This window comes from Pogona vitticeps, chromosome 2, assembly GCF_051106095.1.
Source record: "Pogona vitticeps strain Pit_001003342236 chromosome 2, PviZW2.1, whole genome shotgun sequence".
NCBI lineage: Eukaryota > Metazoa > Chordata > Lepidosauria > Squamata > Agamidae > Pogona > Pogona vitticeps.
The window spans coordinates 83,056,180-83,074,386 of NC_135784.1; the positions used below are offsets into that span (position 1 = coordinate 83,056,180).

At 43.8% G+C, this 18,207-nt stretch overlaps 1 long non-coding RNA gene across 1 annotated transcript; it reads left to right on the forward strand.

Annotated features, from left to right (window-relative positions):
• Positions 1-1,924: 1,924 nt before the first annotated feature.
• LOC144586764 (uncharacterized) lies at positions 1,925-14,514 on the forward strand. Its single transcript, XR_013541783.1, has 2 exons — positions 1,925-8,067; positions 13,312-14,514. It is a non-coding gene; the product is annotated as an uncharacterized LOC144586764 (long non-coding RNA).
• The last annotated feature ends 3,693 nt before the right edge of the window (positions 14,515-18,207 follow it).

Here is an 18,207-nt window from a genome sequence, read left to right on the forward strand (position 1 = left end):
ATTGAGAAAGCAGCAGATGGCTCATATTTATTGAGTCAGAAACAAAAGATACTTGAACTGTTAGATATGCTAGGTATGCAGGATGCCCATGGTGCTGCTACACCAATGACTACAGATTTTTACAAGAGTAAAGAGAAAGGAGAACCTTTGCCCGACAATAACCAGTATAGAGCAGCTATAGGGAAGCTCTTATACTTGACAACTACTGCAAGACCTGATATTGCCACTGCAGTAGGAATATTGAGCAGAAAAGTCAGCTCACCGACACAGAGTGATTGGACAGCAGTAAAAAGAGTAGTTAGATACTTGAAAGGGACCATGGACTTTAAGATAAGACTGCCAGCTAGTGACACTCCAAAACTTGTGGGAATGGTGGATTCGGACTGGGCTGAGGATCCAGAAGATCGTAAATCCACTAGTGGTTTCCTCTTTATGTATGGGGATGGTCCTATCTCATGGGGCAGTCGTAAACAGGATGTTGTAGCTTTGTCTTCCACAGAAGCAGAGTTCATTGCAGCGGCAGAAGCATGCAGAGAACTGCTATGGCTGGAGAAGCTGCTGACGGACTTCGAGATAGAAGGAGGAACACCGTTCCAGATGATGGAGGACAATCAAAGCTGCATCAGGCTATCGCATGCAGAAAAGATGAACGCGCGCACCAAGCACATTAGTGTGAGACATGAGTTAGCGCGAGACCTGGTCCAGAGGGGTACCATTCAGATGACCTACTGTCCGTCCACGGAGATGACAGCAGACATCCTGACCAAACCTCTACCAAGAGATCGCTTCCAGAACCTGCGAAGCTTGATGGGACTTGTTGAAATTTAGCATGCTAGATTGAGAAGGGGTGTTGGATGATCAAGCAATCTAGATGCAAATTTCAAAGGGGAAGGGCCTGCAACACAAACTAACTTGTTTGCTTGTTTGTTTACATGCTGACCAATTAGAGAGTTTTGTTGTTCCCGGGTAGGGAGGCTCCACCCCTGTTTCCGGCCCTCCTGGCCATGAGGTGATTCAACCACCATTGTTGGTCACCATTCTTGCACACGCTCTTCACCTGGAAAGATGTAAAGGTTCCATGCCGGCCCACTGAGCCTGGAGACCCCTCCAGCCACGTGGGGCCAGAACAGAAGAACATTGTATTCGCTATTTTTATTCCTGTATCTACCTGAAACCTTCTAAATGCTTATCTTCGTGAGTACAATATAGATTCCTTTCTTTTATACAAAAAGGCCTCCTGAGTGTTATTCTTGAGTGCTAGTGTTTGGTGAGGGGCGGGTACAAAGGGAAACTTCTAGCTAATTCTGCCTGAACCGGCTGGCACTTCCGCTGTGCATTTGTACTGGAATTCAGTACAGTACCAGAACTCTCAACAGAAAGGACGAGATATACAGCTTTGTCTTAGATGAGAAGGATCAAGGCACTCAGATGGAAGACCCAAAAGGTTGCCATTACTGAACACCCAAAACCTGCCAGCAGAGACAGTAGCCTCCCTATGACTTACGGCAGGGCTGGCCCTGCCAGTATCTATTAACTAATCGGTCCTTCATGGATTTGTATAAAGCTCTTCTGCTAAGATACCATTTGGCTCCAAGGAACTTCATAGCAGCCTTTTCCCACCAGAACTTCAGCTGAGATCAGCCATAGGCAGCAAGGGTAATGGTCAAGAAAGAGATGTTGTCCAAAACATCTGAAGGCCACAAGGATGGAAAAAGATCCTTTCCAGATATGGAGAACCCACCAAAAAGAGGGGGCAGCCTGTTGCCCATTGGTCTTATCCAACATGAAATGAATGGGAGGGTGGATAGTCTGGCTCTGTCAAGGCTTACACATGCCAGAAGCCACTGGCAATGGTGCGGCTAAAAATATTGTAAATAAATAAATAAATAAATAAACTGAGAGTGGAGAAATGAAAGGAGAATTCATTGCTACAACAGCTACTATGCATGCTTCCTTAGGTAGATAATTCACTGCCTCCCCTATTTCCAGTGCTGAGGGAGCATGAAGTCTGTTTGGCATCTACTGAAACAAGGTGTCCATAGTTTAACACAGTCAACGGAGCAAGATCATCTTAAGTTTCCAACATACTTTCCCATTATAATATGCATCAGTGAAATAGATGTGGATGGAGATGGTTTTAATATCAGGAGCAGCTCCAGTTTTGGAAACCATTTAAAGGAGTTTTGTCTGGCTTAACAAGTGCTTAACTCCTCAACATGGTTGAAGCTTTCACACTGCTGCAAAGGCATCAAAGGATATCACATTTAAAATTGCCCAAGAGAGTAATTTGTGATACTGTAGTCCACTGGTTCTTAACCTTGGGTTACTCAGGAGTTTTGGACTGCAACTCCCAGAAGCCTTCACCACCAACTGTGCTGGCTGGGGTTTCTGGGAGTTGCAGTTCAAAAACATCCGAGTAACAAAGGTTAAGAACCACTGCTGTAGTCAACCTCCAGACTCATTGTGTAGTGATTTTAAGGCACTGTGGTGGTTTAAGAGTTAATGCCAATAGGAAAACTTCAATTGTTTAGGAGATTAAGCAGCAATGAATCAACCTCTGTGCAATGTATCATATGTACATGATGCAGGTCCCTTTCCAGGATCTGGTCCCTTTTTCTAACTTAGTACTGTTTTTTACCAGTGAGGAAGCTCTCTCTCACACACTGCCTTTCTATCTTTCCACCATGGTAAATAACTCCCCTGTTTAATCTATGTCTGCCTTCCTGATGTGTGGACCCCTTCTCCCTTGTCCCAATTCACTAATGAGAAAAATTGGTCCCCATCCTCTTAAATATAAATATATAGTATCCTGTTTCCCTGAAAATAAGCCTTAGTATGATTTTTCAGGATGCTCGTAATATAAGCCCTACCCCAAAAATAAGCCCCAGTTAAGACAAACCCCACCCTCCACCATTGTGCTGCATTATGCAGAAACCAGAAGATAACATGACTGTAAAATAAAACATCCCCTGAAAATAAGCCCTAATGTGTTCTTTGGAGCAAAAATTAATATAAGACCCTGTCTTATTTTCAGGGAAACGCAGTACAAAACCTCAGACTGACTGAACAGAAGAGTTAATCCACCTCCTTGTTCCCTTCAGTTTTTCTTCTTCAGCTGCACTTTCCAAACATTGTTCATATACAGTAGGCATCAGAGCTGAGCAGGCAAACAGGGTGGAGAAGAGATTGGGCAGGTGAATTCAAATCTTAATGGTGTGTGTGCGTGCAGTGTGTGGGGGGGTGATTCATTTTGTCTGAAGTATGTGTGTGAGAGAGAGGAAGATGGACACAGCAACCCTTTCAGTCAAAACATCCAAGATTGACTGACTAGGTGCTATATAGGTGGGCATGGCAGTGGTGAGGCTTATGTATATTCAGTTAAACATCTGCATGCCATGGACATCACATGTGCAGTAGCCCTCTTTTTTCGCTATAAGGATACCTACATGTGTAATTTCCTGAGCTGAGAACTACGTCAGTCATAATGAAAACTTGGAAAAATTGCTTATTTGCAATTTATCTTGGACGGCAGCTACCAAAGTACTCCTGCCACCATGGCAGGGATCATCTGCTGAGCTCTAACAGGATATTGGGGTGAAAGCAAGAAAGACTCCTACAACATGTTGAAAGATTAACACATTTATTAGAACATGGGTTTTCGTGAATCTATTTTTTTAATCTTTAAAATTCTGTTGGCTTTGCTGATTTCCCAATCATATGGAGAGTTTTGCACACGTAATAGTGTGCCTGTAAGCATCATGTTGCCAATCAGGGTAAGACATATAGGCCATGGCCTGTGGATTTGACCTTACTTCCTGTGTACATACTTACTCTGGATGAGTTGTCTGACTAAGAGAGAGAGTTGCCCTTTCCCACTCATGGAAGGGGAAATTGCTTGTTTGCAAATGGTTGTTGGAAGAAATCTAGCACCATTCAGGGCCGTGTGCAAATATGAAGACAAAAACCATCAAAGAGCACCCATAGGCATTTGGTCAACCATTTGCCTCCAGACCAGTCCCTGTGACTCTATCGCCACATTCAGTAAAACAAAACAAACAAGGCAGAAAGTGCCTGGTATTTTGATGGCCATGCATACGAAGCAGAATATAGTGACCTAAAGTGGCTGTCTAGCATCTAAAGGGTTGTGGGTGATCTATGAGATATGGAGAAGTCGAATTATATCAGTGTGTTGTGGTAACAAAGCCCTTCCACCCTCCCATGTGGCACTCTAGCTTCCTATGAGTGGTGGCTTGTGGTATAAAGCCTGCTGCTTAGGCTCTTCCCATAAGAGTGCTTCATTCCCCACCCAGTTGTCTTATGTCTCCAGTATGCCATTAAATTATAATAAATAACTGAGGGGAAGCACTTGTCTTCTTACATACACTGAGTGGGTGCTGAAAACAAAGAGGAGGGGAAGTAGCAGTTAGTTCTATTGGTTTCCTGCCTCTTCTAAAGAAGAGGGCTCAGAGACAGCAATTGCATGTTCCACATGCTTTGAATTCCCGTGGCACAAGCACAGAATCTCAACACAGATGTATTCACTCTCCTAGAATCTCAGCTTGCATTTGTTCTAAAAACAATGGAGAAAAATCTAAGAGAAAATAGTTTAGCTGAGCATCCAGACTTCAAGTGACATGGAGATTTAGTACCTTCCACAATTCCATTTTGTTCATCTGCATCTCTTACCATAAATTATGGTCCCTTATCTCCAAGCCCATGCCTCTCTGGTCTTCTCTTCCTTGTCTGCTATTGCTTCTGCTCTCAGTAAAAAGTATCTGCTCTATGCCTGAAATACTGTCTTCAGGGCATATGTATGCCAGGAGTGGAAGCATCTTTTACTTATTGTACTTTTTCTGGCTTGCTTCAAAGTAGTTCAGGATAGGATACATGGCATACACGTATGCAGAGGCGCGCACACATATATACACTTCACTGATAATGTTTGCCCAATCCAATAAAACAGATTAGGCTAAGGGAAAAGGTTGCACAGTCATTTCAATTGCCTGGTGAGAATTTAAATCCCAACCCACTCCTTCCTGGACTTAATCAGACTCTTGAAGAGCTACTTTTCACCAGCCGTCATTTGCTCACATCCCCCTTTGATCTTAGATACCTAACTAGAGCTTGGAAATGTTACTCCTTTTTTTTGGATCACTACTCCCACAGTTCTGCTGGCTGGAGTTAAAAGTCCCCCCAAATATGTTTTCTAAGCTCTGTACCTTACACAGCTGCATCTCCTCAGCTTGGCAATTCAAATAAGACATGACTTTCTAGCAACACATCTGTGCAGGAGCATTTCTTCCTCCTGGAAGGAGCTGATATGGGAGAAGGGTGGGATGACATTGTGCTGACTTTGCACATTGTGCCATGAATGAATAACATGCCTTGCATCTGCCTGGATGCAATCCCGACGCACCATAGATAGCACCTGAATATGGACTTGGCCCAGAAAGCAAGCATGTCGTAATGTGTTTTGCTGATGCAGGTGATCTCTTGCAGATTCCACCAGCCCAAAAAAAATGTTATGCTAAAAAGGTAGGTGGGTGCCTTCAGCTAGTCTACTTACAATGCTAGTCCCCAGGACTTTAGTGCAAGAATTTATTTCAGACAGAGATGTATTTCCCCCCTTTATTCTGGACTTCTTGTTTTATTTTTGTGCCTCATATGCCCTGGAAAAAAAAAAGTCAGAGAAAGCATCTGAATAGAGACTGTATTAGAGTAAGTGCTCTTGGGAATTTAAGCGAGAGACTCTCTCACATTGTTCAAAGGTTTCTGTGAGATCTGGGATAATGCTTCACGAAGGCCTCCTGGTAGCAGAACTTCTGAAAATCAGTAACTGTTATTGAAGACAGTGCAATGCAATGGATAGAGTTAGACCTGGAGTCCATAACCCAGTGTCAGACCCTTCTTCCATGATGAAACTCTGAGAATGGTTTTGGGCTTGTTTAGAATTTCCCAGCCCAACCTATCATATGGGATCTGAGCTCCTTTGGGAAAAGGGGAACTGTTCTGCTTGGAATATTCAATATAACCTTGAAACACATACCATAGTCCCTTTTGTGTCTGATGATCACTCTTTGCAGGACAAATTACTTCTTTGGGCAAATTACTTCTTTGATAGTTCCCATCGTTCCACAGCCAGCAGAGCCCATGGCTGCATGCTAGCTAGGGGATTCTGAGAACTGTAGTCAAAACAGTAACTTTAGAACCCTGCTATTTGCACATACTTTGCTAGGAGTCTCTCTTTCACACACTCCTGGTTTGCACAAAATTGGCCAAAGAAGTCATGTGCGTATGCACACACATGTGCTCATACTCTCTCACATATTAAAGATTCAGCATTATTCATTTTTATACACAATGAAAGAAATATAAAAATCATATTTAACTACAATTTTTGCAAGGCACTCCTGTGATGTTTAAAAATCATTAATAACCATGTACCAAAAAAGTCAGTTCTAACATATGATAACCCTTTTCAGGTTTTTCCAGGTAATGAATACTCAGAAGTGTTTTACTATTTGCATCTTCTGGAGGTGCCCTGCAGCTGTGCAGCTTGCCCAAGGTACACGGGCAGGTTCTTCTCCCTGGAAGCAAAGTGGGGAATCAAACTCCCAACCTCTGACTCCATAGCCAGATGCCTAACTCACTGAGTCAGCCAGCTAGCTTAGCTATCCAACCAGCTACTTAAAGACCAATAAGCAATAATTCTTGAATGAAGGTGAAGGGTATATCAGGGTAGGATAGCAAAGAATGGGCTGGGAAGAAAGCCAAGGAGGCCATTCACCACCTAGTGCATTTCCAGGTTTTCTCTTTTGGTGGTGACGTAGGGATGGTTCTTCCTGTTTGATATTTAGCCAATGCTATTCTACTCCCACTGAATATTATTTTTGGAATGCAGGTGACACTATCAAACAAAAGGCTAAATGTTCTTCAGTCTGTAGTGATGTAGGTCCTTCCTTTCACAGAAATACCACACTGTACAAGTGGGATGGTCCCGGAGAAGAAGTCATTGTCATCTATAGAGGTTGCATTTCTCTTTCCAGGCCTGTGGCCCAGGTAGGCACTCATGTTGAGTGCTTGTACCTTGAATTAGATTTGGGAAGCTACTGGTGTGTCATGCACCCTGCTGTCCAGCAGCCTTCTTGCCTAAGCTGATACAAGTGGTCTCAGGCTTCATGTTGGGGATTCTCAAGAAGATTTCTTGAGGGACTTCAACATCTCTACAATAAGGACTGCTTTGTCTGTTAGTGGCTCAGGATTCCGTAGTGGCCATGGCAAACATGGGTTGTCTCAAGCAGCCCAAAACATGAATCAAGACTCACTTTAGACTCAGGTTTCTCAACTGGACAGGTAGACAGAGATCTGAAATGGAGGTATTTGACATCTAGTTTTCTTGCCATGGCTGCCAGTGGCCTTACATCTCTACTCTTCAACTGAAATGTTCCACCCCTAGAGGTGAAAATATTTTGGTTTCTGATGAAGTGGACTTGTCCACAAAAGCTCACATAGAAAAAAAATATAAAAGTTAGTCTTTAAGGTGCCACCACATTTATCATTTTTTAAAAAATGTTTTTTCTACTTTGTTTTTATCTATAATGCTTACACAGACTAACGTGGTTACCCCTTCTACAACTATGTATGTTGGCTGATTCTTGAGGGTTCTAGGAAATGTCTAGTTGGTATGGCTGATATGCTTATCAAAGCTGAACTTACTTTCTTGGGATGGAGAGATCAAAGCTTGGAATGTTAGATCTGCAAATTAATTTGTTAATGCTAAATGTAATTAATGGGAAAAAATTTATTTCTGGCACTGGGGGATGAGGCCATTTAATTCACTGAATTGGCTTTCATTAATTTGTTAATCAAATCGGTAGGTCTCAAATGAACAGATTAGCAGAGAATGGCATGTGGGTTGTCCCTTTGGTTATTGGCATCTTTAAAAGTGCTCATGCCATCACTGAAAAGCTGCCTTCCTCAGTCTGAGACTTCGATATATTATTGATCCCATGAAACAACGGATGGCTGGTGGATAGTTGGGTCCAAATCATGTCCCACTGGGAAAGGGTATTGTTACATACAGCACTGATGTTACCTGTCTGTCATGGGTTTGGAGGGAAAGGTCCATCCTATGGGGAGTGGAAGGCGGGACATCAGGACGAGGGGCTGTACTGTATATATATGTGGAGCGTGTGTGGAGCTGAAGAAGGAGCTGGAGGAGAAGCTGAGAGAAGAAGCTGGTGTGGGAGTCTGTGTGTCAGACAGGGTACTACTGTGTGTCAGTCAGTACCTACCTGATAGGTTCAGGTGTCTGTATGGTTAGCCAGAACTGATAGGTTCAGGGTCTGTGCTTTATTTAAAGGTGTTCTGTGTGAACCAAACTGGTGTATGTATGATTGAGACTAAGCCATGTTACTGTATCTTATTCACTTGATCAGTTTATTTTCCCTGTGTGTTATTTAAATAAACCTTATTCCTTTATTTGTTAAAAATCCATTCCTGGTCTGTGTGACTCCTTACAGGGAATGGTTGGTGGCAGCTTAGTGAAACTGTGGCATATCCCAGTAGGTCTGGGTTTGTCACATTGATTGGTGTCCAGCGTGTGGGATACGACTGGTCCAGTTGTCCAGTGGTCCAGCAAAGCCTTGGCAAGTGTGCCCAGAGCAAGGGGGGTCTAGTCAGGGACAATCTGAGAGCGCGTAGGTAATCTTCTAGGCTTACCTCACGGGGAGGTAGGCTAGTGGAAGAACGTGTGACCTCAGATTGGTGGGACTAGATTAGGGAGCTCTGAGGCAACCTGTTTTGGCGGGAAAAAGCTGAGGCAAAACTGTAAAGTAACAGTGATCTAGCCTGTCTGCTGAGAGGCCTAGCAGAGGGGGGTAGACTCTGGCTCGCAACAGTTGCAAGTTAGTGCTGAAGAACAGCAGTAATCTATAGAAAGCTGGTTCTGAGGCAAAAAAAAAAAAGTGGTCGCTTTATTTTGAGGCTTGACTTTTGAAAGCAGCCTGTTCTGGGGGGGGATTATGCCCTTGACTCGAAGCCAAATGGCAGAAATGGGTGAAGTGAAAGACCCCCAGGTAGACCAAGGTTCTGAGGATGAATTTGGCTCAGTGCAGGATGACAGCACGGGAGAGCAGAACCCAGAACTCAGGAAAATGCTCATAGCCCAACAGCATGAACTGAGGGTGAGGGAGATGGAGCAAAGGGAAAGGGAGAAACAGAGACAATTTGAATTGGGATTAGAGAGAGAGAAAATTGCTCTGGAAAAAGAAAGGATGGCGTTTGAGTTAAGAAAATTGGAAATGATGAACCAGAACAATAATAACAATAGGGATTCTGAGGGAGGCCAATTGTCTAAAGCTGACCTGAAGAAATTCCCTGTGTACCACAAGGGAGATTGTCCTGAGGTGTTCTTTTCCTTAGTGGAAAGAGCGTTTGTGGACTTCTCAGTGAGGGAAACTGAGAAGATGACCATTATGCGATCTTTAATCAGTGGCAGCCTGGCCGAAGTCTATTCAGAGATGCCAGAGGAACTGATGAAGGATTTTGCAGAGTTTAAAAAACTGGTGTTTGCCAGACATGGGATAAATGCGGAACAGCTGAGGCAAAGATTCAGGTCAATCACCAAGAAACCAGAGCAGACTTTTACCCAAGTGGGGGCCCAATTGGTGAGGCTGCTAGAGAAATGGCTATCTCAGGAGGGGACAGAGACCTTTCAGCAGCTCAAAGACTTGATAGCGCTGGAACAGTTCTATTCAGTCCTGCATGGGGAACTGAAATTCCAGGTGAGGGAAAGGAAACCGAAATCTGTGGCAGAAGCAGCCGAGATCGCAGATTTTATTTCCCAAATAAGAAAGCCCTTGGGTGAGGGGAAATCGATGGGGAAACCTAAAGAAACCTACAGCAAGTACTCTCAGGGACCAGGGAAAAGCCAGCAAGGGGGAGGGGCCCATGGTGAAGGGAAGCCCTCAGACATGAAACCAAGACCTCAGATTTTGGAGGGAAAACCAAAACAAGATGAGAAAGACTCAAAATATAGCAGAAAATGTTATTTCTGTCAGGGAAAGGGCCATCTAATCTCAGAGTGTGAGAAATTAAAGCAGCTAAAAGGAATTGTGCCTCAGGATTTGAGTGGAACCAAGCCAAAAGCTGTGTTCTGTGTCCAGACAGAGCAAAGCTCCTTGTCACTGAGGGAGCCTGTTGCCATGGCTACTCAATCTGGAACAGTTACATCTGCTGATCAGGCTGGGGAAAATGGTCCTCTTCTGGAGGTCAAGCGCTGCTTGCTCGTGAGAACAGATTCTCAGTTGTTTGAAACAGCAGGGGTGGACGTAGGAATACTTGACCATCAGTATCGGGGGCTGAGGGACACTTGTTCCCAGGTGACCCTGTGCCACCCAGATATTATTCCTAGGGAATATATAATCCCAAATGAGAGCATGAAGGTGGCAGGGATTGAGGGGCAGGTGATCTCACTGCCAGTAGCGGAGGTACCTGTGAACTTTCAAGGCTGGAGGGGAGTTTGGCGGCTAGCGATTTCATCGACTCTGCCAGCAGCCGTGCTCGTGGGAAATGACCTGGCTGAACATGTGAAACGGGTGCTAGTGATTACACGTTCACAAGCCACCACGGGGACAGTTCAGGGGGGTACTGATGAGCCCGAGACGGAAGCAGAGGGGAGTTCAGAAGCTGTGGTGGAAACCTTAACCACAGACAGCCGATTTGGCCAAGAGCAAAAGGCAGACGCCACTCTCCAAAAGTGTTTTGAACAGGTGACTGACGCCCAGCTAACACCTGAAACCCCAGTGAGATTTCTAGAGAAAAAGGGGATTTTGTATAGAGAGACCCTGAGGAATATCTCAAAAGGGGGAGATGGGATCCGAAGTCAGCTAGTGATACCTGAAAAGTATCGCCCCATGATCTTACAAAGGGGGCACTCTGACATGTTTGCTGCGCACTTAGGGGTGAACAAAACACAGCAGAGAATCACACAGAATTTTTACTGGCCTGACATAGGGAAGCAGATCAGGGAGTTCTGTAAACAATGTGATGTGTGTCAAAGGCAGGGGAATAATCGCGACAGGACCAAAGCAAAGTTGTGCCCTTTGCCTGTGATTGACACTCCGTTCAAATGCATAGGGGTGGATATGGTGGGACCTTTGCCCAAGGCCACAAAGAGGGGGAACAGGTTCATTCTCACCATTGTGGACCATGCCACGAGGTACCCTGAAGCCATACCCTTGACTAACATTGAAACTAACACAGTGGCAGATGCCTTGGTGGGGTATATGTCCAGGATGGGATTTGCCTCAGAAATAATCACAGATTTGGGCGCATCGTTCACATCGAAGCTCATGAAACGCTTATGGCAAATCTGTGGAATTAAGCACAAGGAAACCACTGCCTATCACCCTGAAAGTAATGGGTTAACTGAGAAGTTCAATGGGACTCTAATGCGCATGATTAGGGCTTACTTGGCAGAGAATCCAAACAATTGGGACCAGAAGCTGCAATCCCTTTTGTTTGCTTATCGATCAGTGCCACAAGCCAGTACCGGGTTCAGTCCGTTTGAACTTTTATTTGGGAGAAGGGTGAAAGGGCCCCTTGATTTGATCAAACAAAATTGGGAGCAGATCACCCAGGATGACCCACAAGACGTTGTGACATACATAGGCACTTTAAGGAATGACTTAAAGAGAAACCTAGAGCTAGCAGCAGAGACCCTGCAAGCTCAAAAGGTCAGAAAGAAAGCTTGGGATGACCAGGAAGGCAGGGAGAGGCACTTTAACCCAGGGGAGGAAGTGCTTTGGCCTAGGCTCTGCAAAGAGAACAAACTGCAGCTGGGTAGCCCAGAAACTAAATACTTGGGTCACATAGTAGGGGGAGGAGTGATAAAACCCCTCGAGGCCAAGATAGAAGCCGTTCGTGATTGGCCTAGACCCAACACCAAGAAAAAAGTCGAATCATTTCTTGGGTTGGTGGGCTACTACAGAAAGTTCATCCCGAGGTTTAGCGAGATTGCAGCTCCGCTGACCGATCTGACGAGGAAGAAGACTGATGACCGCATCCCGTGGACCAGCGACTGTGAGGAGGCGTTCCGGAGGTTGAAGGAGGCGCTCATCAGTGCTGCGTGCTCCAGACTTCGACCGGGAGTTCATCATCTACACCGATGCGTCTAACAGCGGGGTAGGAGCAGTTCTTTGCCAGGAGGATGAGAATGGTGACCAGCATCCAGTGTCCTACCTGAGTAGGAAACTCCAGAAAGGTGAGAGACATTTGGCAACCGTGGAAAAGGAGTGTTTGGCCATAGTCTACGCGATCCAGAAGGCCAAGCCTTACATCTGGGGAAGACATTTTGTTCTGTGCACTGACCATTCACCACTGCAATGGTTAAAGACAATGAAAACCCACAATAGTAAACTTATGAGGTGGGCTTTAAACCTGCAAGACTATGATTTTGAAGTAAAGGTGGTCAGAGGGTCAGTGAACTGTGTTGCTGACGCCTTGTCAAGAAGACCTGAAGAATGAAGACGGCGAAAGAAACATGGACTATGTATATATTTTGATGACAAAAAGTCAAATGTGTCTGTTTATTAAACATGTTGGTTTGTATGAATAAAGGTAACTTGATGTATTGTTAATGGTAAATGTTTAAATGCCTAATAGAGTGTAAGTATAAGTAAGTATGGTATTGTATGTTATTATATGACTGTTTTGGTTTGTTTTGGGTCCAGGTTGTTTTTTGGTGAAAAGCACCTTAGCTTTCCCCCTACAAAACAACTTATAAAGAGGGGAGGTGTTACATACAGCACTGATGTTACCTGTCTGTCATGGGTTTGGAGGGAAAGGTCCATCCTATGGGGAGTGGAAGGCGGGACATCAGGACGAGGGGCTGTACTGTATATATATGTGGAGCGTGTGTGGAGCTGAAGAAGGAGCTGGAGGAGAAGCTGAGAGAAGAAGCTGGTGTGGGAGTCTGTGTGTCAGACAGGGTACTACTGTGTGTCAGTCAGTACCTACCTGATAGGTTCAGGTGTCTGTATGGTTAGCCAGAACTGATAGGTTCAGGGTCTGTGCTTTATTTAAAGGTGTTCTGTGTGAACCAAACTGGTGTATGTATGATTGAGACTAAGCCACGTTACTGTATCTTATTCACTTGATCAGTTTATTTTCCCTGTGTGTTATTTAAATAAACCTTATTCCTTTATTTGTTAAAAATCCATTCCTGGTCTGTGTGACTCCTTACAGGGAATGGTTGGTGGCAGCTTAGTGAAACTGTGGCATATCCCAGTAGGTCTGGGTTTGTCACAGGTATCTGTAGTAAATTATGAGTATCCGTAGTAAATAATACAACCATTTCAGTTACATTGTGTGACTGATGTGCATCTTTCTTTTCTCTTCTTTCAATGGCCCACCAACTAGTGATATTATTTTGCTCCATTGTAAATGAACTACCTGTTTGCGTAAATGCTTTAACCTTGCACTAATGAAATAAAATGAAGCTGCCATGTTTCCATTCCAGATTTAAATTCTGCATGTGCTCTGAATTTGTGTCATTGTTATCACCTTGATGACTTTTTTCTAAACTCTGTTTGGCTCCTGTTTCTAAAAGTTGAGCCATCTCTGTGCAAAAGGAAAGATATTCCAGTTCTTTTTAGGGTTTTCTTTAAAAAGTAACCTCTTAAACTCATGGTCATAAAATGGACTAATCTGAACCTAGATCAACAAAAAATGCTGACTACATACATGTTCAACATGCTGTTTGGTCTTCTGCGGGAATGAGCTGGTTTACTGTTAAATACGGCAACCTCTTTGTTGGAATGAACCAGCCCATCCTCAGAGTGGTCCTATCCATTTTTTTTCTGAGCCCCTTATCAGGGACTTCTACTTTTTTGGTGTGGGTAAGATTACTCTGGTTTGTTTTGTTTCCTGTGTATGTGGTCTCTAGAACTGATCCAAAGCAAGACTTCTGGTCTGAATTTGCCAGTATCGTGAAGTGCCTTAATAAGCAGGCCACTTCAAAATATTGTCAAATTCATCACTTCCCCTGCTCCTAGGACAGAAGAAGTGATTTTAAAAAAAAGACTGTGCAATGGACTTTCACTGATGCACTGCATGAATTATAATTAAAAAAAATATTTTCATTGCCTTATATTAAAGAACCAGTTGAGAAACCACCTGCCATCAAATCCAGGGTGGTGGCTTTGGCTACAGGCAGCTTCTCAACTGGCCCTTTAAGAGAGACCAAAGATGGACTGCAGGAGCAATTCCCATACAAACTGCTGGGCTTGAATTAGATTGCTCTAGTCAAGTCTGACCACTCCAAAGTGGTCCACACTAGCTTGCTCCCTGCCATTAAAGTAGTTGCACCGAATGATTCCTATAGCTATTTGCACTGAACAAACCAGGTCATGGCCGAATGAATAGTGAATCTGTTTCTAATACTGTATAGACCTGCACTCTGCATATGCACATATGTCTTCCTTATTTCCACATTCCTTGATGTATTTCCCCGCCTAAACTATGCCTATCACCCATTTCTAAAATTGGTCTGACTGAGTGCAAAGGATGAGTTAAAGCGCTAAACTTTCTGTGTTATTTGGAAAGTAGGTTTTCTGAAATGAAGGCTATAATCTATAGCCCCTTACCTACGACTAAGTCTCCTTAGCTCAGTGGAACTTCTAAGCAGACACGCTCCTTTTTAAAAACAGAAGAAATAAGGAAGCACAGGGTACATGCTGGATTCTTTCCTTTCAAAATAAATATATAGGAACTATATTTAAAAGAATTAATTATTTGTAAAGTTTTAATGGTGCAGACTTTTCTTCTCTAGGAAGCAGATGGAAATATTTTTGCTGTCTTTAAAAGACAAAGGCTGAACTCCTGTTGCTTAGCATAGTATGTGCACTAGAGTAGAAACAGAGGGCATTTGGTGAGTCAGCTCCTCCATGAGTTCCATTGATTCAAATGGATCTACTCTCTTTGTGCCTTAGTATGTTTTAGGCAACAGGATTTTAGCCAAAATCAAAGACACTGTACATAAGGAATTTTCAAGAAACAAGAAGCAGAGATTTACTGTATAAATATGGCAATGGACCTCCAAGAAAACAAAGAACTGGAAGCAAGATATATGTAGAACGGGTGTAAGTCTTGTGCAATGAGGAACAATATAGTACCAACCAGCTAGGCCGACTGAAAGCCAGCCGCATGCTACCTTTTTAACCCCAAATAATGATTAGCCTTCTTCAATTTGTCTTGCTCCCACGTCGCACCCTTTTAATCAGGAACCAGATGTATTAGCATATTGAATAAGTCTTTAAAGATGAAAGAGAAACTGCCCACCTTGTGGTATTTTAGGCAGTGGCCATAATGATGATTAATGACGTTTAAGAGAAGACCCCATTAGTATTTCAATGAAACTGTTAAATTATAATAAAATATTAAGTTACTGACATACGGTCCATTAAATGAAAGATGGACACTCTTGGATGCATAATTTAAAATGTGCACATTATGTGACGGTACGGCTCATTAAACAAAACAAGAAATGCATACTTTTGGATGCTTACCTTAACATGGTGAAGGGATTTCTCTATGTTAGGGAAGCTAAGAGCCATACAGTGGACCCTTGACTTACAGACGGCTTGACTTACAGACTTTTTGAGTTACAGACTTCTCTGGCCACAAAATTTAGGTTTAACTTGCAGCCTGAGAATTGACTTACAGACCAGAAAAAAACCAAAATGGAACAAAAACGGCCTGTTACGGGATTAATCAGTTTTCAATGCACTGTAGGTCAATGGAGACTTGACCTACAGACTTTTTGACTTGAGAACCGCCTTCCAATATGGATTAAGTTCTCAAGTCAAGACCCCACTGTATTGTCAGGAGGCTAGACACACTATTGAGTCTAGATTTCTAGCAGAGTAACCCAAGGCAGAATGGTCAAAGCTGAGCCATGGACCGAGGTGCATCCATCCTCTTCAGGAGTTAATGGTTCCATCAGCAGAAAGGAATTCAGAGTTGCAGAAGTGATGGGACAGAGAAACTCTTGAAAGATGGTTATTGAACAGCAGCAGGAATAGAATGGAAGACTATCAGGAGATCTTCAGCAGTGCAGTGAGAGTCCAGGAAAAAGAGGTGAGAAAGGCCCAAAACTGTGGAAACCTTCCCATTCCTAGAAGCCACAAGGCTTGGCTGGATGGGTGAAAACGAAGTGGCCCTCTACAGGGATTAGAGAATATCTTGAAGTGGTCCACCTTGTGAGGCCAAAAGATCCTGACAGATTTCCAAGGACTAAGAAATGTTCTGCCTGGTATGATTTTTACTCCTGTTGGAGGCTTTCTTGCTCCTGGACTCAAGAACAGTAGGTTCTGGTGGAGACCAGCCTTATCTGCCTATTCGGACAGGAAGATTACCTTAGCTGTGTAAGATGTCTCTTATTTCCAAATATATTCTCCTGAGCAAATTCCATCTCATACTCAGACTAAGTACAGTAATGTACAGACAGTATGGGTGGAAAGAGAGGACAGACAGCTTTCCAAGCAGTACGGAAAACTTGGCATAATTGCTTCCCTCCTGCTTGGTTTCCAAAATGGCAATGATATACCTAGCCAGTTGTTAGTTTGCAATCTAGTGGGACTAAGCTTTTTGTGCCTCCAAGGTGCAAATGGCATTGCGCTGTCATCCACCTGGCTAAGGCAATATTGTGCAATGATGTTAGTCAGACTGCTCTCTCCTCTGCTGCTTGCAATTTTCTCCTCACTTGACTGCAGTTATGAGGCAAGATTATTAGAGTCAGCTATGAAGACTTCAGGCTGTGTCGATAGGGAGCAACTTAATCTTTGGGGTGGAAGGGAGGGAAAACTTTATATAGGCCCCAACCTCAACTGCAGCACCAATTACCTCTTCTAAAGAACTGAGGGTGGGGGAGGGAGAGGACGCTGATTGATTTGTATTCCAGAATTCCATCAGAACTGTGTAGAAAGAGTTTCTTTTTAAACAGCAACTGCTCTCTGCTCTTCCAAGGTTAAACAGAAATCAAATAACATTCAGATCTTGCTCCAGGCCCCGTTCTCCAGAGGTAGGAAAATCATTAACTGCCTCAGCTCCCCGACAGCTTCCAGTATCTTGCGATGCCTCCACTCACAACAGTTTGGAGGGCTGGCAAAACCAGTGCTCCGTGCAGCTCCCCTCCTGATTTCCCCATCCTTTACTGCGGTATTATTATTACAGCTGGAGAGGAAATGACGCCATCCCCCCATTTTCTTAGTGGTTGGTGTTTTCTGTGTGTTTTTCTTTTTTTAAGTATGTGTGAACTTTCAAAGAGCAACAGACTTAGGAGGCAGCAGCAGCTAGGAACATGAGGTTAACACATCAGAGTTTGCCTGAGCGTGGCTTTAAAGAGATTGATTATAACAGCATCCCTGCCTTGCCTTAAAACTGGCTCCAGCCTGAGGCAGCCACAGTTTTCCCCCAAGGGCTTGACCACTAAGCTGGGAAACAAATGTTTGAATGACATCTCCAAGAATCCTCAGCTAGGATGATCAGTGGAGTTTAAAAAGGTAACTTTTCCCAGCTCCGTTGTGGGTAGAGAGACACCAGTGATTAAATTTCGTGCCATGCTGTCGTTAGTTCCCTGAGTACCTCTGCATGTGTCAGAAAATAATCAACCCCAGGACAGGTGGAGGTGCCCAATATCTGTACATGAAGTAAAACTGAAGGTTTATTTCCAGGGCTGGTAGCAATGCCTGGCATCCTTGGGCTCACACTGGCTGGGCCCAGGAGGAGGAGGAGGTGGAGAATGTTTGTTATCATTGAGAGGGTTGGCTTTGGTGGTTGGGTGCCCATCTCCTCCCCACTCCCAAGGGGCAACAAGGCTTACTGGCTCGACATAAGTGTTTCCATGAGTGTGGCACACATCATGCCTGATTAAGGTCTGCTTCCTGTGGCATCACAAGGGTGTGCCCCTTAGTCTCAGGTTCTGGCCCTAAAATCCTCAGAACTGGAAAGCTGTTGGCTTCACATTCCTACCCGCCCTCTGTTCCTTGACAATACAGATACAATACTATGGCATCGACTGCCATTTGATAACACACAAATTATTTGGAAAAGCATAGAGTGCTACCACAAAGTTCCACCTAGAGTGGTTGTTTGACTACATAGGCGGGGTATAAATGCAATAAATGCAATAAATAAATGCATAAA